The sequence below is a fragment of the Taudactylus pleione genome, unplaced genomic scaffold (genome assembly GCF_031769625.1).
Source record: "Taudactylus pleione unplaced genomic scaffold, aTauple2 ptg000470l, whole genome shotgun sequence".
Taxonomy (NCBI): Eukaryota; Metazoa; Chordata; class Amphibia; order Anura; family Myobatrachidae; genus Taudactylus; species Taudactylus pleione.
In genome coordinates this window covers 65,930-88,304 of record NW_028284872.1, presented here as the reverse complement: position 1 = coordinate 88,304, position 22,375 = coordinate 65,930, and the positions used below count along the sequence as shown (strand labels likewise).

Here is a 22,375-nt window from a genome sequence, read left to right as displayed (position 1 = left end):
GATCGTTTCAAACAACGGTGGGAATAGTGGCGGGCATCTCCCAATCCTCCTTTTCCCGGATCCTGAGGGCAGTGATGGAGGCACTTTTCAAGCACCTCCATCATTTTATTAAAATGCCTTTGGATATGGGTGCCCTTAGTGTGGCCAAGGCCAATTTTTACCAAATAGCTGGCTTCCCACACATCATAGGGGTTGTGGATGGTACTCACATACCACTTCAGCCTCCAGCACGGCTGGAGGCAATATTTAGAAACCGTAAACACTATCACTCCCTGAATGTAATGGTGGTATGTGATGCCTCCCTCCAGATCCTGTCCCTGAATGCTAAATTACCCGGAAGTGCTCATGACTCCTTCGTCATCCGGCAATCAGGGATATGGCAGAAATTAACCAACCTACAAGCTGGTGATGCGTGGCTTCTGGGTAAGTGGAGACCTTTAGTACATAACAATGTTAAGCTTGATACACAGTGTTCCTGATGTGGTCTATTTTTGTTCACAGGAGACAGTGGATACCCTTGCATGTCCTGGCTGCTCACTCCTTATTTGGCTCCCACACCAGGGCCACAAAGTGCGTATAATTCCACACTTACAGCCACCAGGCAAGTGGTGGAGCGCTGTATCGGCCTTTTAAAAGGCCGATTCAGATGCCTCCACCGCTCTGGTGGCGAGCTCATGTATGTGCCGGATATGGTGTCTAAAATTGTGGTCCTGTGTGGGATATTTCACAACATTGCCATAAGGAGTGGTGTCCCAATGCAGCCAGAGGATGCCTTACCTGAGGATGGCCCCCCCGAGGTTGGTCGAAGGTCAGTATGTGGGGGGGCCATACGCGATGATGTGGTGGCCAGATTTTTTAGGTAAGTTTGAACAAAACTCCAGTGTTTATACCTAATGTGTTTGTGTTTGTTTGCGAACATCTAATTTTTTTTTTTTTTCTCACCATCTTCTGTTTGTTCACATAATCTTTGGCACTCCAACGCTCACTACTTCCTGCTACCCTTACCAAACCTGGATCTGGTCCTTTTGGGCATATATTCTGGAACCCATATCGCAACGCCATGTTTGTGGAATCATGTTGGCATGGTCCTTCGTCAACCAGTTCTTGATTTTTTGTTTTTATTTAATTATTTCTTGGTATGTGTTGTATTTGAATTTATCACTGTGTTCTTTTTTTGGGAGTGACCACTTTGTGTTCTCTGTTATGTTGTGAATAAATGTTTGGAGAGTGAAATGGTCTTCCTTTTTTGGGACGTTAACAGCAAGTGTAACCAGGTTAACACAAGTTACATTTGACTAAGGGGTAATCCAGTACTGACGCCAGTTGAGCTAAACTGAAATATGTTTTCAGCTTCCCAATCCACACCAAAAGGAAGCCTGGCCCAACCTTGGGATTTGTAAGATTGGCCTAAGCAGCTTGCGCACCAAGTAGGAACCTGGAAAATGTAGAAATATGTAATTGACACTACACCCAAAAAGGGAAATGACATTGTTACTGTTATGTGTTTCTTGTGTCTGTTTGACATACAAAGACAAAACACAATCTAACTTTTAAAAAAGGGAAATCCTTGCAGGAACAGTCTACTTATGTCAGGCTAAACTATCTTGGTTTTGGTTTTTAAAAATGAGCCACAACGTATATTTGTCTTAATAAATTTAATTTGAAAATATAACAAAAATAAAAAAACTACTGGCGAAGGAGGCCAGACAGCCGGTCGAGGGCCACCAGAATGCCGATGACATGTTGGCGCATCTGCCCCACACAATCCGCCACCTCTTGCCGACGCCTCTGTTCCTCTGTGGGTGAGAAAAGTGTGTGGGTTAATACAACAATAGGGAATCCACATTAAAAAAAAAAAAACACAACCAAATCACTCCTAAACCCAAACCAAAAAAAAAAAAGGGGGGGCTGGCAAAAATACAAGGCCTAGGTACAAATTCCCACAGGTATGATATGTGTATGTTGAAATCACCAGGAAGAGGTAAAGGCAAACTGCTAAATCACCAAAAGTCAAGCCACAAAAACACGAAGAAAGGCACGACACATGATTACATACAAACAGTTTGTGCTTTAAAAAAAAAAAAACATACCGGGAGACAAAACGGGAGCTCCGGGCAAACCTCCATGATCCTCCTCGGAGGATCCGTCATTACCCAAAGAATGGGGCGGAGTTATGATGGACTCCGGGGAGGGGGTAATTGGAAGAGGGGTGGGTGGAGGAGAGGGGGAAGTGGGACGGAGGGGAAGGAGGCCCGACAGTTCCAGGAGAGGGTCTTGGAAGGCTGGGGAGGAGTGGGGTATAGGGGAAAGATTTAGGGTGGAGTGTTGGCTGGGGGTTGGGGATAGTGGCCGGGAACGCCGTCTGGACGGACGGTGACGGCGGAGTCTTGGCTGTCCCCCTAAAATATGTCAAAGAAATTGCGGTTAGTTTATGGACAAATCCGGGCAACAAAACTAAAAAAAAAAAAAAAAAACAACAAATAAGCCAAATAGCAGTAGAATTAATAAATCAGAAATAGAGGGAAAACATGCACATGCAGATATGAGTACAAATAATAAATAGAACAGACAGGAAAACATGCACACGCAGATATGAGTACAAATAATAAATAGAACAGACAGGAAAACATGCACACGCAGATATGAGTACAAATAATAAATAGAACAGACAGGAAAACATGCACACGCAGATATGAGTACAAATAATAAAGAGGACAGACAGGAAAACATGCACACGCAGTTTGCCCCACAAACACAAACATTAAAACCACAATACATAACACTTACTTGCCAGGATCTGCATGCGAAAGCATGCCAGCAAGCGGGGCGTTCGCCGTTGCAGGCCGGACCACCTGCGCTCCAGCTGCCCGATGTTGCGGCGTGAGCCGAAGGACCGCAGGCGGGACCGTGCCTCCGCATACGCGGAGCGCTTCTGCCGGTTGGTGATGGGTGGAGGCTGGCTGGTGATCCGGCGATCCATGACCTCCGTAAGCACCAGCAGCTCGCGCCTGGTGAATGCGGAGGCTCTCATGATGGCAATGGAGTTTTTCATAAAAATCATTTTTGATAAAGTGTGTAAAAATTTTCTGATTGGCTAATGTATTTTGGAAATTAACAGGAGCAATTTTATTGGTTAGTGTATGAGTCATGTGTTCGACAGGGCCAGAAATCTCTGGAGAGTTATGATAGGCTTGATGCAGTGACATGCGTAAGCAAATTTAAATAAAGAAATGAACCCCGGAAAATATGCGGGGATCCACAGCAATAGAACAATTGTTTAATTGTGGTTCACATGTTTTTTGAACAATAAAAGCGAATGTTTCATCCGTACGTATTCTGCGGGTAAACACAAACACGGACAAGAGTAAAGTTTCTTGCATTGTGTTGAAAAAAAACAAACAATTAAGCTAATTGATACATTGATTGGCATGATACGATTGATGGAGGTAGGCAGAATAAAGGAGCAGGTAATCGACATCTGACAAGGCCACTTCCTGTTTATACTTGTGCGTGCGTTCCCTTCAAGCCATTTCGGGGATGTACGCTCGCTATTTCGTACGCTCGTTAGTTAGAGGAGGGGTCGTCAGAGTTTTGGGAGGAATTTTAGATGCGAACGAAAATACGAGCGAGCCATTGAATTTAAATATTTTTGTACGTACGCCTAACGTACGTGCGCCCGCTTGCGAGTGGGTCTGAATGAGGGCCTTAGTCTGAGGCCTTGTAGAGGGCATAGCTGAAGGCGGTAAACTTGTCGTTAGTAATACTGCCCATGTTACTACAATCTTGTCAAGGTCAGGACCAAACAAGATCTACCCCATAGATGGTATCTGCACCTCTGCATTCCCAGAGCGCAGCCATAGGGTATTACGGAGGATACAGTCGCAGCATATATTACGTGAGCGACCAAATACATTTGAACCCCAGACGTGTTGGAGGGGAAAAAACGTTACAAATGCATGAGCCCAGTATGCAATAGTATTAACCAACCATGCTATAGCCATGGTAGGATGGGTAACAACCCCTGAAAGCGAGTATACTGATTTCAGGCAGAGTTACCACCTATGGATCTGAAGAATCCGACCACGCAGGAATGGGAGGCTTAGTAACGTCTGTAATCAGACGAGTAACACGCCCACCCACCCCAGGAGGGGCTCGTGATGACCCTCAGGGAATTTGGGACAGGAGGCCAAACGCTGTTGTGATACCTCGTATCTGGCGACAGCAAGAGTCCCGCCATGCGATCCACCCGCTAGTCAGCAACAGGGAACCCGAAGGCACGTAAGACTGAGGGTGTATGATACAGGTGCAGGTCAACATTCACTCTAACCAGAATGGACCTGCTACCAGCCCTAAAGCAGGGATAATAATACCTGAAATAGGCTTCCACCCGTAAGAGGGAAAGAGCCCAAAACAGTGTCCAGTTCACGGCAGAACTGGGAAGTAACCACAGGGCGTATACCACACCATTTTGCGTTTCGTAGAAAACGACATCCACCCAGGGTGGCTGTTGTGGTAATCCCTGCAAGGGGAATGACAGACTATTGTGGCACCAGGGGGAATTCATATACTGCGAAAAAACCCTGCAGGGAGCTATAGTCTGTGTCACTGGGGAAGAGTGCAAGAAACTGCGAGATACCCTGAGACGAAAAGGGCAGTATGGTGAAGTAACCCCAAGTGAGGTACAACAATGGGGCCTGCCTGGCGATCCGCAATTGAGAGGATCCCGAGAAAACAAACCGCCCAAGGGGGTCGTGAAAGGGGCCGGCACCAGATGACGCCACATACAGAACCCTTTATGAGTCAAATCCTCCGCACTGACACCTACAGCACATGGCTTGCAGGATAGTAAAAATGGGTGCAGTATAACGCTCCATCTCCTGGTCAGACATATCTGACCAACCCTCTTGGCGGAAATATCAAGCAGCTCTATACTGGTCCTGACTGATTCCAAAATTAGCTGCAGGGACCCATTTTCAGCGTATGCAACACACAGTTCCATCTAAAATATGGCAACGTGCAGCACGCAACAGTATGTGACAAACCTCACAAATATTAACAAGTATATAAATGTGAGGTCCCAGAACCACCCTAAGTACAGCTGTATTAGGACAGATAAAGAAAAGGGATAGATATACACTGACAGGTGAGAGAATAAAGTACAGACAGTCAGCACTAGCATAAGTCACATACAATGCAGATATATACATAGATACATAAACATGTCGTACAATATACTGCACTATGTCACTGCATTCAACTGCCCAGATTCAGTGTCTGGGAAGGCTACAGCGCTGTGTACACTGACCTGATGGTGAGGTACGCAGGGGGACTGGACTCACTGCCATCTCCGGAGATCTCTGCTGCACCACAAAGAAATGGGCGCTGGAGACCTCAGAAGAAGCGTGGCCCGCGGAGGAAGCAGCTCAGCGATGCCAGACTATAACACTGAAAGGCGCGTTGAGCTGTAACAGGGAAGGCTTGCTCCCCTGGCCAGCTATTAACCCCCGGGATGCCGGCTCCCTGTGCCGATCGGTAAGTCCCTGGTGGTCTAGTGGACACACGGGGTATGGGGGGCCCGACACCACTGCCGGCGCCTCCGGTCTGTCCCCAGAGACAGGAGGCAGAGGACTGCATTTGAAATGCGCGGATCACCGCAAGCGGTGATCCGCGACCTTACCTGCTCCCCGTGGATACGGCAGCAGTCCTGGGCGCCCACAGAGTCCGGCTAGTACAGACTCTGGGGTCCCGCTGAGATCCCCAGATCTGTACTGGCGTCTCAGCGCCAGCGGGGTGACGGAGCGGCAGCTTAGACGTTCTATGGACAGTCTGACGCTGCCGCTCTGAAGAGTCCAAAGTCCATGGAAAAAACTTTGTCCCTAAAAAAATAAAATAAGCTTAGGGACTGCTAATCAGCTCCCCCTGCGCTAACGGTGGCCCGACTCCGGCCGGGCACCAACTTAAACTGAGGTGCCTCTGGCTTGGGGGCGGGGTTATAGGGAGAGTGGACCCAGTGCATCCTGGGAGCTAAAAGCTTTAACTGCGTGGTGCCCGGATTTGGTTCCCAACCTATACCCCAAGGTCAACCCTGTGGACCCCCTATGGACCCTGAAGTAGAAACTGGCTTCAGTTAATGTGGGATGTCCTGAGGTGGAGGCAAAGGCGTCAGATACTGTAATGTGGGATGTCCTTGGGTGGAGGATACTGGTTTCAGTTAATGTGGGATGTCCTGGGGTAGAGGCTACTGACTTCCGGTAAAAAGGAATATCCAGGGGTAGAGGCTATTCACTTTAGGTAATGTGGCATAGGCTACTGGCTTCAAGTAACATGGGATGTCGTGGGGTAGAGGCTACAGCTTTTAAGTAATGAGCGTTGTTTCGAGGTACAGTTTCCTGGCTTCAGGTAACATGTACTGTCCTGGGGTGAAGCCTACTGGTTCCAAGTAATATGTAATAATCAAGGAAAGGAATACTACAATAGCTCTGTTGGATAAATTGTGCACTGGACTTACATTGCTCAAGTTCATGAGATTGCCGTCTCTCTATTGAACCCTCGGAACTCTGCACCAGCCGTGCACCCACCCAGCACCGAGCCCCCCGGGAACAGGTGGTTGCTATACAGCCGGATTATCACAGACCCTCAGGCAGCCACTGTACCGTGACATTGAGACGGAATTCCTGCTAGCCGCCTTGATTAGGCTGACGTTCCCGCTGACAGGCGTAGAGCGCCCATCACACACACACACAGAGAGTTTGTACCCTTGTTGCTGGACGGTGAAGCGCTGCACCCCGCCCAGGACCATCTGGGGTGAGTGTGTGTGTATTACAGATATTGTGCCATAACGGGTACGGCTGGTTACATAGTTAATCATTTTTATCTTGGACGAACTGTCTTACCTACACATTCTGGAGGACATACCAGTTCTCAGCTCATTTGAGATGTCCAGTGTTTTTGTTAGGGGTGAGCGGGTTCGGATTTCTGAAATCCGAACCCCCCCGAGCCCCCCCGATCCGAGTCCGATCCGAGTCAGGCTCGACTTTTCCCGCCTGACTCGGATCTGAAATCGAGGCAAAACGTCATCATCCCGCCTTCCGAGTCTCGCGGGTTTTGGATCCTATATAAGGTACCCGCGTCGGCGCCATTTTCTCACTCGGCTGTGGACAGTGAAGAGGGAGGGTGGGAGTTAGGGCTGTGTAGTGTAGTGTAGTGTAGTGCTGCTGTTGTCCACTACTTCAAAGTCCATAGGGGCTGGCTGTGTTGTGCTGTGCTGCTGTTGTTAATAGGGGCTGTGTCCACTACTTCAAAGTCCATAGGGGCTGGCTGGACTGTGTTGTGCAGTCAGTTCTCCATAGGGGCTGTGTCCACTCCAAAGTCCTGTGCAGTGTCCCAGTCCTAAAGGAGAGCTGTAGTGTTGTCCAGGGGGTGCTCTGTCCATCAGGGGCGCTCCCCCCAAGTGCTAAAAAAATAATATATTTTCTGTGTTTGTGAATTGTGTGCGCAGTAGCCGCACGTGCATCAACAAAGTAGTGCCAAGCGTGCGCCTGTGTCATAAGTAAAGGGCCGGCTGGCTTGACCGTTAAAGGGTGCTGTAACCCCCGAAAGTACACTCCAGTCCAAACCAAAAAAAAATTATTTTCTGTGTTTGTGAATTGTGTGCGCAGTAGCCGCACGTGCATCAACAAAGTAGTGCCAAGCGTGCGCCTGTGTCATAAGTAAAGGGCCGGCTGGCTTGACCGTTAAAGGGTGCTGTAACCCCCAAAGTACACTCCAGTCCAAACCAAAAAAAATATTATTTTCTGTGTTTGTGAATTGTGTGCGCAGTAGCCGCACGTGCATCAACAAAGTAGTGCCAAGCGTGCGCCTGTGTCATAAGTAAAGGGCCGGCTGGCTTGACCGTTAAAGGGTGCTGTAACCCCCAAAGTACACTCCAGTCCAAACCAAAAAAAATATTATTTTCTGTGTTTGTGAATTGTGTGCGCAGTAGCCGCACGTGCATCAACAAAGTAGTGCCAAGCGTGCGCCTGTGTCATAAGTAAAGGGCCGGCTGGCTTGACCGTTAAAGGGTGCTGTAACCCCCAAAGTACACTCCAGTCCAAACCAAAAAAAATATTATTTTCTGTGTTTGTGAATTGTGTGCGCAGTAGCCGCACGTGCATCAACAAAGTAGTGCCAAGCGTGCGCCTGTGTCATAAGTAAAGGGCCGGCTGGCTTGACCGTTAAAGGGTGCTGTAACCCCCAAAGTACACTCCAGTCCAAACCAAAAAAAATATTATTTTCTGTGTTTGTGAATTGTGTGCGCAGTAGCCGCACGTGCATCAACAAAGTAGTGCCAAGCGTGCGCCTGTGTCATAAGTAAAGGGCCGGCTGGCTTGACCGTTAAAGGGTGCTGTAACCCCCAAAGTACACTCCAGTCCAAACCAAAAAAAAAATTATTTTCTGTGTTTGTGAATTGTGTGCGCAGTAGCCGCACGTGCATCAACAAAGTAGTGCCAAGCGTGCGCCTGTGTCATAAGTAAAGTGCCGGCTGGCTTGACCGTTAAGGGTGCTGTAACCCCCGAAAGTACACTCCAGTCCAAACCAAAAAAAAATTATTTTCTGTGTTTGTGAATTGTGTGCGCAGTAGCCGCACGTGCATCAACAAAGTAGTGCCAAGCGTGCGCCTGTGTCATAAGTAAAGGGCCGGCTGGCTTGACCGTTAAAGGGTGCTGTAAACCCCAAAGTACACTCCAGTCCAAACCAAAAAAAATATTATTTTCTGTGTTTGTGAATTGTGTGCGCAGTAGCCGCACGTGCATCAACAAAGTAGTGCCAAGCGTGCGCCTGTGTCATAAGTAAAGGGCCGGCTGGCTTGACCGTTAAAGGGTGCTGTAACCCCCAAAGTACACTCCAGTCCAAACCAAAAAAAAAATAATTTTCTGTGTTTGTGAATTGTGTGCGCAGTAGCCGCACGTGCATCAACAAAGTAGTGCCAAGCGTGCGCCTGTGTCATAAGTAAAGTGCCGGCTGGCTTGACCGTTAAGGGTGCTGTAACCCCCGAAAGTACACTCCAGTCCAAACCAAAAAAAAATTATTTTCTGTGTTTGTGAATTGTGTGCGCAGTAGCCGCACGTGCATCAACAAAGTAGTGCCAAGAGTGCGCCTGTGTCATAAGTAAAGGGCCGGCTGGCTTGACCGTTAAAGGGTGCTGTAACCCACAAAGTACACTCCAGTCCAAACCAAAAAAAAAATTATTTTCTGTGTTTAGCCGCACGTATATATCAAATCGATATAACATAAATGGAGGACCAAACTTTCTCCGATAAAAATAAAATAGAGAAAGATCAAGAACCACTTCCTCCTAGTGCTGAAGCTGCTGCCACTAGTCATGACATAGACGATAACATGCCATCAACGTCGTCTGCCAAGGCCGATGCCCAATGTCATAGTAGAGGGCACATACAATCCCAAATGGCAAAGTTCAGGAAAATGACCTTGAAAAAGACATTTAAATCAGCTGAAGAGAAACGTAAACTTGCCAATATGCCATTTACGACACGGAGTGGCAAGGAACGGCTAAGGTCGATCCCTAGTATGTTCATGACTAGTGGTTCAGCTTCACATGACGATGGAAGCCCTCCTCCCACTAAAAAAATCAAAAGAGTTAAGCTGGCAAAAGCACAGCGAAGAACTGTGCTTTCTAAGAAGATATCACAAATCCCCAAGGAGAGTCCAAGTGTGGTGGTGGTTGCGATGCCTGACCTTCCCAGCACTGGACGTGAAGAGGTGGCTCTTTCCACCATTTGCACGCCCCCTGCAAGTGCTGAAAGGAGCACCCACAGTCCACTTGCTGATATGCAAATTGAAGATGTCACTGTTGAAGTACAACAGGATGAGGATACTGGTGTAGCTGGCGCTGAGGAGGAAGTTGGTGAGGAGGATTCTGATGGTGATGTGGTTTGTTTAAATCAGGCTCCGGGGGAGACAGTTGTTGTCCGTGGGATGAAAAAGCCCATCACGGTCATGCCTGGGCAGAAGACCAAACATTCCACCTCTTTGGTCTGGCAATATTTCTATCCAAATCCGGACAACAACTGTCTTGCCATATGTACCATATGTAAAGGTGAAATAAGTAGGGGTAGGGACGTCAACCACCTAGGAACATCCTCCCTTATACGGCACCTGCAGCGCGTTCATAAAAAGTTACTGTCAAGTTCAGAAACTTTGGCTAAGACCGTAAGCAGTCCAGGGACACCTAAATCCCGTTGTCCTGTTGTATCCAAGCGCCTGCAAACCACACCGTCAACTCCCTCCTCGTCAATTTCCTCCTTAGTCAGGATCGGAAGTAGTCCTGCAGGCCATGTCACTGGCATGACTGACTCTCCTATCCGGGATTCCTCTGGAGGATCCTGCATTGCTACGCCTACTGCTGCCGCTGCTGCTGTTGCTGCTGCTGGGAGTCGTTCATCATCCCAGAGAGGAAGTAGGAACACCACTACTTTTACTAAACAATTGACCCTCCAACAGTCCTTAGCGAGGAGGATGAAGTACGACCGCAGTCATCCTGAAGCAAAACGTATAACTGAGGCCTTGACTGCTATGTTGGTGTTAGACGTGCGTCCGGTATCCGCCATTAGTGCAGTGGGATTTAGACAATTGATGGAGGTAGTGTGTCCCCGGTTCCAAATCCCGTCTAGATTCCACTTCACTAGGCAGGCGATACCGAGACTGTACAGAAACGTCAGAAAAAGTGTCCTCAGTGTCCTGAAAAATGCCGTTGTACACAATGTCCACTTAACCACGGACATGTGGACAAGTGGAACAGGGCAGACTAAGGACTATATGACTGTGACAGCCCACTGGGTAGATGTATCACCTTACGCAGCAACAGCAGCAGCGTCACCAGTAGCAGCATCTCAGAAACGCCAGCTCGTTACAAGGCAGGCTACGCTGTGTATCACCGGTTTCAGTAAGAGGCACACCGCCGACAACCTCTTAGAGAAACTGAGGGAAATCATCGCCCAGTGGCTTACCCCACTTAGACTCTCCTGGGGATTTGTGATATCTGACAACGCCACCAATATTGTGCGGGCATTACATCTGGGCAAATTCCAGCACGTCCCATGTTTTGCTCACACAATAAACTTGGTGGTGCAGAATTTTCTGAAAAGCGACAGGGGCGTGCAGGAGACGCTTTGGGTGGCCCGAAAAATTTCTGGCCACTTTCGCCATTCAGCGACTGCGTGCCGAAGACTGGAGCGCCAGCAAACACTCTTGAACCTGCCCCGCCATCACCTGAAGCAAGAGGTTGTGACGCGGTGGAACTCAACCCTCTATATGCTTCAGAGGATGGAGGAGCAGCAAAAGGCCATACAAGCCTATACATCCACCTATGACATAGGCAAAGGAGGGGGTATGCACCTGACTCAAGCGCAGTGGAGAATGATTTCCGTGTTGTGCAAGGTTCTCCAGCCCTTCGAACTTGCCACACGTGAAGTCAGTTCAGACACAGCCAGCTTGAGTCAGGTCATTCCCCTCATCAGGCTTTTGCAGAAGCAGCTGGAGAAAGTGAAGGAGGAGCTAAGACGGAGCGATTCCGCTCGGCATGTGGGACTTGTGGATGAAGCCCTTCATTCGCTTTGCCAGGATTCCAGGGTGGTCAATCTGTTGAAATCAGACCACTACATTTTGGCCACCGTGCTTGATCCTAGGTTTAAAGCCTATGTGGTGTCTCTCTTTCCGGCCGACACAAGCCTGCAGAGGTGCAAAGACCTGCTGGTGAACACACTGTCAGCTGAAGCGGAACGTGACACGTCAACGGCTCCTTCTTCATTTTCTCCCGCAACTGGGGCTGCCAGGAAAAAACTTAGGTATCCTAAGCAACCCGCTGGCGGTGATGCAGGGCAGGCAGGACCAAGTTTGGACATCTGGTCCGGACTGAAGGACCTGGCAACAATTTCTGACATGTCTACTGTCACTGCATATGATACTGTCACCATTGACAGAATGGTGGAGGATTACATCGGTGACAGCATCCAAGTAGGCATGTCAGACAGTCCATACCTGTACTGGCAGGAAAAAGAGGCAATTTGGAGGCCCCTGTACAAGCTGGCTCTATTTTACCTGAGTTGCCCCCCCTCCAGTGTGTACTCCGAAAGAGTGTTTAGTGCAGCCGGGAACCTTGTCAGCGAAAGGCGTAGGAGGTTGCTTCCACAGAATGTGGAGAAGATGATGTTCATCAAAATGAATTATCAGCTCTTCCAGGCAGACCAGCCTCCAGAAGGTACAGAGGGACCTGTGGTGGTGGATTCAAGTGGGGACGAGTTAATACTTTGTGAGGATGAGGATGTACACACTGAAGAGGGTGAGGAATCGGTGGATGAGGAGGATGAGGATGACATCTTGCCTCCGTAGAGCCAGTTTGTGCAGGGACACATTAATTGCCAGCTTGTTTTGTGGGGGCCCAAACGAACCAATCATTTCAGCCACAGTTGTGTGGCAGACCCTGGCGCTGAAATGATTGATTTGTTAAAGTGTGCATGTCCTGTTTATACAACATAAGGGTGGGTGGGAGGGCCCAAGGACAATTCCATCTTGCACTTCTTTTTTTTCTTTGCATTATGTACAGGTTGGGGCCTAGTTTTTCTAACTGCCATCCTGTCTGCCACTGCAGTGTCACTCCTAGATGGGTCACGTGTTTGTGCCGCCCACTCGTGTCGCTTAGCATAGTCATCCAGCTACCTCGGTGCAACCTTTTGGACATGAAAACACTATTGTGAGGTGTGAGGTGTTCAGAATAAACTGGAAATGAGTGGAAATTAAGGTTATTGAGGTTAATAATAGCATAGGAGCAGAGAAACCAACAAATTCTGTGATTTTAGCTGTTTTTATGCTTTTTAAAAAAAAAAATACAGATCCAAAACACAAAACCCAGAACCCAAAACACGGAAGGGTGGTTTTGGCAAAACCAATCCAGATCCAAAACACGAAGAAAGATCCAGATCCAAAACCAAAACACGAAAAGTGGCCGGTGCACACCCCTAGTTTTTGTACTACATCCATACTACCACGGGTATCAGGACAGTTAGCATTGCTATACCTGTGTATGGTACACATTTACCACTGCTCTAAACTCCCGGCATAAGGATTAAATCCTCTCTAATCATCCGTGCACTGTCCCACTTTATAGAGAGCTATATATCCTGCATTGACATTGTGAGTCAATACATTTTATTCAAGAACACTGCATACCACGTTTCTGTTATTATTTGTATTACAGTATGTCTATTGTTTTTATTAAATTGTTTTCATAGTATCTATTGTTCTTTTTCAAACAAGCGCTTCAACATTATTTGTATTTATATGTAATTCCCTGGGATAGAGGCTACTGGCTCCAGATAATGGGTGGGGGGTTATTTGGTACATGGTAGGACACAGAGACAACCCCTTGTACAGTTAGGTCAGAACTTGTGTCCATTGCTGGGGAGTGGCAGAGTACAGCACTATATTACTATATAATTACAGTGTTTTTCTCCCACAATGTAAGATGCAGCAAAAGACCTCTGGTGTCCCTTCTTTACCCCCCGAGTGGCAATGTCCTAAAGATGATAAATGGCTGTTGGTCATCTCCACCTCTCCTACAGCTGGGATTTTCCCATTCTATATCACGTAGATATGTCTATTACATCATCATGCCATAGTAATCTAATAATTGTGATTAATTACTGTATTTGTATTCTTCACCTGGATTGGGACATTGGTCAGGACTCCTGAGATACGTGGAAGACATATGGACACAGATACATATTCTGGACGTGGATCGTTGTGGTATTCCAGCATGAGCTTGGAGGACACACGCATGTTATGTTCCTGGTCTCTTAGTAGTGAGATGAAGCTTACCTGGCTGGCAATGATCTTCTGAGGGGCTGGACACAAAGCTGTGACTGCAGAGCAGATGACAGGTTCACCTGTTAGCCATGGTAGAGTGGACCCCGGTCTACCAGCAATTCTGCTAGATACCATTCACAACTGCTCATTACTTGATGAAACCTCTACAATGTACGTACAGTACGTACTATAGCCAACCCTTCCAGACCCTATGGTTGAACATGTTTCCATTATTACCACACAGAATATATATTCTCTAGAAGATACCTTGTCCTGGCTGGGCAATAGATACCTTATCCTCGGGCTCTGTATACAGTATATCTACTCTCAGGGAGATTGTGCAACAGCTCACCTGGCAAATGTTCTTTTCTGACCTCAAGGAGATGTCCCACTGACTAACACATGCCACCAAGACCACTCGTCACCCCAGGGAACCTGAAGAATGACAAATCTAAAGGTGGCAAAGAAAGAAGAAGGAAAGCAGAGTGGCTTTGTCACAATGAAAGTCATTTATTCAGTTATTAGGTAAATGACATGGCTTAAAAGGTTTAAGGTTTGCTTCCAACATATGAAGGACTTTTAGTTTACAAGAGATGAACAAATGAACTGCGCCGTCTCACACATCCCAGCTACAATATTACTCACAGAGAGGCTGGCCCGGGCTGCAGGCGCACCAGGATAATTTCACGTAATATGACCAAAATCTCTGAAATGCACACCTTACATGTCACTATCACAAGCTTCCAGATAACTGAGGGGTGGAATATCACCGCCCAGTGTAATAATTATTATATATGTCTGGCTTTGCTGGAAAGGATAATAATATAAATCCTTTTATTTATTTACAAGTATTCCTGCTTGGCTAGGGGCGAATAGAAGTGCCTGATAACTGCGGGCATGCCTGGCCACAGTCCCTTCCCCTGCTGCCCAGAGCAGCTCCATGAAACCGGCCCCTTCGCTGCTGCCCTCATCAGCTCCATGCCACAGTGCCCTCCCTTGCTGCTCTCAGCAGCTCCATGCCACAGTCCCCTCCCCTGCTGCCCTGAGCAGCTCCATGCCACAGTCCCCTCCCCTGCTGCCCTGAGCAGCTCCATACCACAGTCCCCTCCCCTGCTGCCCTCAGCAGCTCCATGCCACAGTCCCCTCCACTGCTGCCCAGAGCAGCTCCATGCCACAGTCCCCTCCCCTGCTGCCCTCGGCAGCTCCATGCCAGTCCCCTCCCCTGCTGCCCTTGGCAGCTCCATGCCACAGTCCCCTCCCCTGCTGCCCTCAGCAGCTCCATGCCACAGTCCCCTCCACTGCTGCCCAGAGCAGCTCCATGCCACAGTCCCTTCCCCTGCTGCCCTCGGCAGCTCCATGCCAGTCCCCTCCCCTGCTGCCCTCGGCAGCTCCATGCCAGTCCCCTCCCCTGCTGCCCTCAGCAGCTCCATGCCACAGTCCCCTCCCCTGCTGCCCTCAGCAGCTCCATGCCACAGTCCCCTCCCCTGCTGCCCTCAGCAGCTCCATGCCAGTTCCCTCCCTGCTGCCCTCAGCAGCTCCATGCCAGTTCCCTCCCCTGCTGCCCTCAGCAGCTCCATGCCACAGTCCCCTCCCTGCTGCCCTGAGCAGCTCCATGCCACAGTCCCCTCCCCTGCTGCCCTCGGCAGCTCCATGCCAGACCCCTCCCCTGCTGCCCTCAGCAGCTCCATGCCACAGTCCCCTCCCCTGCTTCCCTCAGCAGCTCCATGCCACATTCCCATCCCCTGCTGCCCTCAGCAGCTCCATGCCACAGTCCCATCCCCTGCTGCCCTCAGCAACTCCATGCCAGTCACCTCCCCTGCTGCCCTCAGCATCTCCATGCCACAGTCCCCTCCCCTGCTGCCCTCAGCATCTCCATGCCACAGTCCCCTCCCATGCTGCCCTCAGCAGCTCCATGCCACAGTCCACTTCCCTGCTGCCCTCAGCAGCTCCATGCCACAGTTCCCTCCCCTACTGCCCTCAGCAGCTCCATGCCACAGTCCCCTCCCCTGATGCCCTCAGCAGCTCCATGCCACAGTCCCCTCCCCTGCTGCCCTCAGCATCTCCATGCCACAGTCCCCTCCCCTGCTGCCCTCGGCAGCTCCATGCCACAGTCCACTTCCCTGCTGCCCTCAGCAGCTCCATGCCACAGTTCCCTCCCCTGCTGCCCTCAGCAGCTCCATGCCACAGTCCCCTCCCCTGCTGCCCTCAGCAGCTCCATGCCACAGTTCCCTCCCCTGCTGCCCTCAGCAGCTCCATGCCACAGTCGCCTCCCTGCTGCCCTCAGCAGCTGCATGCCACAGTCCCCTCCCCTGCTGCCCTGAGCAGCTCCATGCCACAGTCCCCTCCCCTGCTGCCCTGAGCAGCTCCATGTCACAGTCCCCTCCCCTGCTGCCCTGAGCACCTCCATGCCACAGTCCCCTCCCCTGCTGCCCTCGGCAGCTCCATGCCACAGGCCCCTCCCCTGCTGCCCTTGGCAGCTCCATGCCACAGTCCCCTCCCTTGCTGCCCTCAGCAGCTCCATGCCACAGTCCCCTCCCCTGCTGCCCTCAGCAGCTCCATGCCACAGTCCACTTCCCTGCTGCCCTCAGCAGCTCCATGCCACAGTTCCCTCCCCTGCTGCCCTCAGCAGCTCCATGCCACAGTCCACATCCCTGCTGCTCTCAGCAGCTCCATACCACAGTCCCCTCCCCTGCTGCTCTGAGCAGCTCCATGCTACAGTCCCCTCCCCTGCTGCCCTGAGCAGCTCCATGCCACAGTCCCCTCCCCTGCTGCCCTGAGCAGCTCCATGCCACAGTCCCCTCCCCTGCTTCCCTGAGCAGCTCCATGTCACAGTCCCCTCCCCTGCTGCCCTGAGCAGCTCCATGCCACAGTCCCCTCCCCTGCTGCCCTGAGCAGCTCCATGCCACAGTCCCCTCCCCTGCTGCCCTCGGCAGCTCCATGCCACAGTCCCCTCCCCTGCTGCCCTCGGTAGCTCCATGCCACAGTCCCCTCCCCTGCTGCCCTCGGCAGCTCCATGCCACAGTCCCCTCCCCTGCTGCCCTCAGCAGTTCCATGCCACAGTCCCCTCCCCTGCTGCCCTGAGCAGCTCCATGCCAGTCCCCTCCCCTGTGGATCATAGGTGACATTTCATTCATACTAGTAACCACTTAGTAAATGCAATCCCATTATCATCCCATACAAACCAGTGACCAGAACCCATATCACCAGCTAGTTCTCCCAACCCCACCACAGGCCCATACACGTCAGTATCCAGCATACCATATCAAAAGCTAGTTCTCCCAATCTCATCCCATACAAGTCAGTGACAGCATACCATATCACCAGCTAGTTTTCCCAATGCCATTATCATCCCATACAAGTCTGTGTCCAGCATACCAAATCACCAGCTAGTTTTCCCAATGCCACTATCATCCCATACAAGTCTGTGTCCAGCATACCAAATCACCAGCTAGTTTTCCCAATGCCACTATCATCCCATACAAGTCTGTGTCCAGCATACCAAATCACCAGCTAGTTTTCCCAATGCCACTATCATCCCATACAGGAAAGTGACTAGCATACCTCATCACCGGTTAGTTCTCCCAATGCCATTATCATGCCATACAAGTCTGTGTCCAGCATACCAAATCACCAGCTAGTTTTCCCAATGCCACTATCATCCCATACAGGAAAGTGACCAGCATACCTCATCACCGGTTAGCTCTTCTAATGCCATTATCACCCCATACAAGTCAGTGACCAGCACACCATACCACCAGATAGTTTTCACAATCTCAACCTCATCCCATACAAGCCAATCACCAGCTACTTTTCCCATTGCCATTATCATCCCATACAAGACAGTGACCAACACACCATATCACTGGCTAGTTCTGCCAATCCCAGCATACACGTCAATGACCAGCACACCAGTTATTTCTCTCAATCAAAGTATCCCATACATGACAGTGACCAGCACACCATATCACTGGCTAGTTCTCCCATTCACATTATCATTCCATACCAACCAGTCACCAGCATACCATATCACCGGTTACTTCTCCCAATGCCATTATCACCCCATACAAGACAGTAACCAGCATACCATAACACCAGCTAGTTTTCACAATCTCAACCTCATCCCATACAAGTCAGTAACCAGCTTACCATAAAACCAGCTAGTTTTCCCAATGCTATTATCATCCCATACAAGTCTGTGACCAGCATACCATACCACCAGCTAGTTTTCCCAATGCCATTATCATCCCATACAAGTCTGTGACCAGCATACCATACCACCAGCTAGTTTTCCCAATGCCATTATCATCCCATACAAGTCTGTGACCAGCATACCATATCACCAGCTAGTTTTCCCAATGCCATTATCATCCCATACAAGTCTGTGACCAGCATACCATACCACCAGCTAGTTTTCCCAATGCCATTATCATCCCATACAAGTCTGTGACCAGCATACCATACCACCAGCTAGTTTTCCCAATGCCATTATCATCCCATACAAGTCTGTGACCAGCATACCATATCATCAGCTAGTTCTCCCAATGCCATTATCATCCCATACAGGAAAAAGACCAGCATACCATACCACCAGCTAGTTTTCACAAACTCAACCTCATCCCATACAAGCCAGTGACCAGCTTACCATAAAACCAGCTAGTTTTCCCAATGCTATTATCATCCCATACAAGTTTGTGACCAGCATACCATATCACCAGCTAGTTTTCCCAATGCCATTATCATCCCGTACAAGTCTGTGACCAGCATACCATACCACCAGCTAGTTTTCCCAATGCCATTATCATCCCATACAAGTCTGTGACCAGCATACCATATCACCAGCTAGTTTTCCCAATGTCATTATCATCCCATACAAGTCTGTGACCAGCATACCATATCTCCAGCTAGTTTTCCCAATGCCATTATCATCCCATACAGGACAGTAACCAGCATACCATATCACCAGCTAGTTTTCCCAATGCCATTATCATCACGTACAAGTCTGTGACCAGCATACCATACCACTGGTTAGTTTTCCCAATGCTATTATCATCCCATACAAGCCAGTGACCAGCATTCTATATCACCAGCTAGTTCTGCCATTCCCACCATAAGAGCCAGTGACCAGCACACCATAACACCAGCTAGTTCTGCCAATCGCACCATACAAGCCAGTGACCTGCACACCATATCAATGCTAGTTCTCACAATCCCATTATCATCCCATACAAACCAGTTACCACCACACCTACTTGTTTTCCCAATCCATTGGCAGTAAAAATGGAACATATGACAAATCAAAGTGCAGGACATCCATTGATTTTTAGTATTGGTGGCACTGCCTGACGGTTTGATGCAGATAGAACTGAAGTCACTGACAATAGGGTGTATGTTTCTTTTATGTAATAAAGTTTCCATTGCGTGTCTTAAGTGGATGCGTCATGATATGTGGAAAACCAGTGCTGTTTGCATACGAAGATATCAGCAATGTGTGCTGCCTCATAGATACATTTCAGCTGCCTCTTTCACGTTGGATGAATCGGACTGAATTTTTTTTCTTCCGGAGATCTCTGTATTCCTAACACCAACGCGTTTCGCAATCAGAAATGGCTTCATGATTAAGTCATTGCCGAGAAAGAAAGGTGTTGAATGTGATGGAGTTAGTGAAGACGGTAGAATCTTTCTGAATGAAATCCGGTCTTGGATTGGAACTACCTAGTGATACACCATCAGGAAGCAGCAGCTCAATGTTCAATGAAGCCATGGACCTCTTGTTAAAGGCTTGTCATATGTGTATTATACTTTAAATATATTTACACATTTTTACACTCAGTATAGAGAATTGTTTCCAAACATGCTTCATCATTTGTTCCCCCTTGTTTTCTTCTTTATAGCATTAAGGAAAGGTCCTAAATGTGAGTTACAATTACAGTGTGAATAGAACACTATGATATGGACCTACTGCTGAAACTACTACAGGTGATCACCTTGTGCAAGTAGCTATATTATATGAATATATATGGTATATTATTGCATGTTTGCCCATAACCTAAGACATCCTATGGGTAGTATACGAAATGCGTCACAGTGTCTTTAAATAACAAATGCAGTTTCCAATGGTAAAGCTTTAGTTACATAGCCTGTTGGGAGGAGGTCAGATATTTTGGCATGGGCACTGCAGGCAGGGGTGTAACTACCATATGCACAGATAGAGAGCCTGTCCCCATATGGGAATTCCTGGCCACTAATTTAGTACATTGGGTGTTGGGGCCCACAAATGTAAACCTCTGTCCCTGCCCCCGGAGAACCTGTAAGCCTCACAAGTGCTCTATAAAGCAGGGTTAAGGTCATTATATGGCGAGTGCTGGGCATCGGTCTTATCATGACAGCCAGACTATATCATTACTATAAACATCACACAGTCACTTGGGACCATGTCAGATTCCTGGACTGTAACTCTGATGGGATGTAGACTCTTGTCAACAAACACTTCTGTTGTTTGTGATTTGTACAACTCATTATTCCAAGGGGGAATCCAATTAGTTGCACGATTTACGCTGTGGCTAATTACCCGCACCTTGCAGGGAAATGCTATTCAATTAAATAGCATTTACCCCGCAGGGTAAAGGGTTAACACGCGGCAAACCACTGATTCGGCGTAAAGTGCAGAATCAATGGGCTTTTCCCGCGTCTTATCCCCTCCGCGGATTCTCTCACAAAGCTGCAAGGAAATGTCCGCATAGCGGAGAAGACGCTTATCCTTGCCGATTACCGGATTTCCCCCCAATGTCCTGTGCCGCATATTTTTTTTTTGCCACATTAGAATTAACCCGATGATGACTGAAAACGCCAAAGGACATGCACCCTAAGATACTATCCCTGCACCAATAGCATCTGGTGATAGTACACCAGGAGGCCGGGCAGACCGGCAACAGGACACACAGCCCGGGGTAATGAGCCGGCGAATATCTGGGATAACACTATGCTCTGCAATGTAGAGAGGTCTGACTGCCATACGTTCCGATACACTTAGACATGGTATGGTCAGCAGTGCTATGCAGGGAGTGACAGTGCTGGGACGGCAGCTTATGGAGACTAACGTTAGAGCACTTCCCTGCATCATCTTACAGACTATATAATGCAGTGTACACCCATCTCACTAACCCAGAGCTGTCCACGCTGGGTGTATGTTTAGGTGCCATGGAGAATAATGTACATTATAAGCCAGTGTGCGCAGCTCATCCTGCATAAATTCGCTTTGAAGCAAACGCATTCCTACGCGACCACGCATTTTACACACATTGAACCTGAGGATCGGAGAGGGGAACTGTGTAGGAAGAGGGCTTCTCCTGTAGGCAACGTTCAGTAAGGCCGCGTCGCAGAAATGCCGCCCATGCAAACCACAATGTAGGAGCCTGTACGCCGTTAGGAGGCGTATCTACTGCACCTGCCGGGACACAAGGAGAGCAGGAGCATAAGCCGCTCTGCATGGGGGTGGATTACGCTGGCGTTTCCGGGCACTTTTATTTATTTGGGGTAATTTATGCTCAGTTTCTTCCCAGCCCGGCATCAGCCTCGCAAAGCTCATAGACCAGACAATTCCGTCTTATAGAGACAGACGCGTATCTGCTATGTGTCACATGACTGCCGCTGCCTGATGACATCATACATGTCACATGACTGCTACTCCCAGAAGACATCATTCTACTTGACTGTTACTGTCTGAAGACATCCTGAAACATGAATACTACTGCCTAATGACATCATACAGGGATACAGAAACCATGTAGACAGTGACAATGTCGACACCAGAAGATCGATAGTCATGATGTCAACGTCATTAAACATGACAGCTACTGCCTGATGACATCATATAACGTCATTAAACATGACTGCTACTGCCTGATGACATAAAAAAAAAAAATGTCACATGACTGCTACCTGATGACATCATATTACGTCACGACAGCTACTACCTGCAGACCTTGTGAAACATGGCTACTACCGCCTGATGACATCATGAACACATGTGACATAAGACTGCCATTGTCTGGCGAGAAGACGGAAACATGTTATATGCCTTCCAGTGTGCGCACACACATACGTGTCCCGTCACGGTCATGGACCGGCGTAAGACGCAGCACACAGAGACTTGACAGACAGACACATTTATTATTTTGTAAACTTCGGACCATGAAATGTACCGCCTTCCTGCGTCGCTCAGTACATACAGCGCATGTCCGTGTCAGTGCGATCACAGTGTCCCAGGCCTCTGTACCCATGACAAGCACACTCACACTCACTCCTTCCAGCTTCTGCAAGACATGATGGCACATGGCCCAGTAACACGCATGTTGTATGTTACATGGAGAACCGAGCATGCACTAACAAGGTCCCCCTCGCTGCTCATCTCTCTGCTGGCTGTGGCTGGTCAGATGCTGCGTTTGGATGGATATAGGAGGAATCGCTGTGCCTGTGGGAAGAGCAGGGTGTTACACTCACGTCTAGGGCAGCGTCA

At 48.9% G+C, this 22,375-nt stretch overlaps 1 protein-coding gene across 3 annotated transcripts in view; it reads right to left on the bottom strand.

The window, feature by feature from the left end:
- Positions 1–16,966: 16,966 nt before the first annotated feature.
- LOC148504042 (dystrobrevin beta-like) overlaps positions 16,967–22,375 on the bottom strand; it is a 64,028-nt gene continuing 58,619 nt past the window's right edge. For all 3 annotated transcript variants that reach the window (XM_088448873.1, XM_088448874.1, XM_088448875.1), the window contains one exon: positions 16,967–22,330. The gene's annotated coding sequence lies outside the window, so the exon portion shown is untranslated. The remainder of the gene's footprint in view (positions 22,331–22,375) is intronic.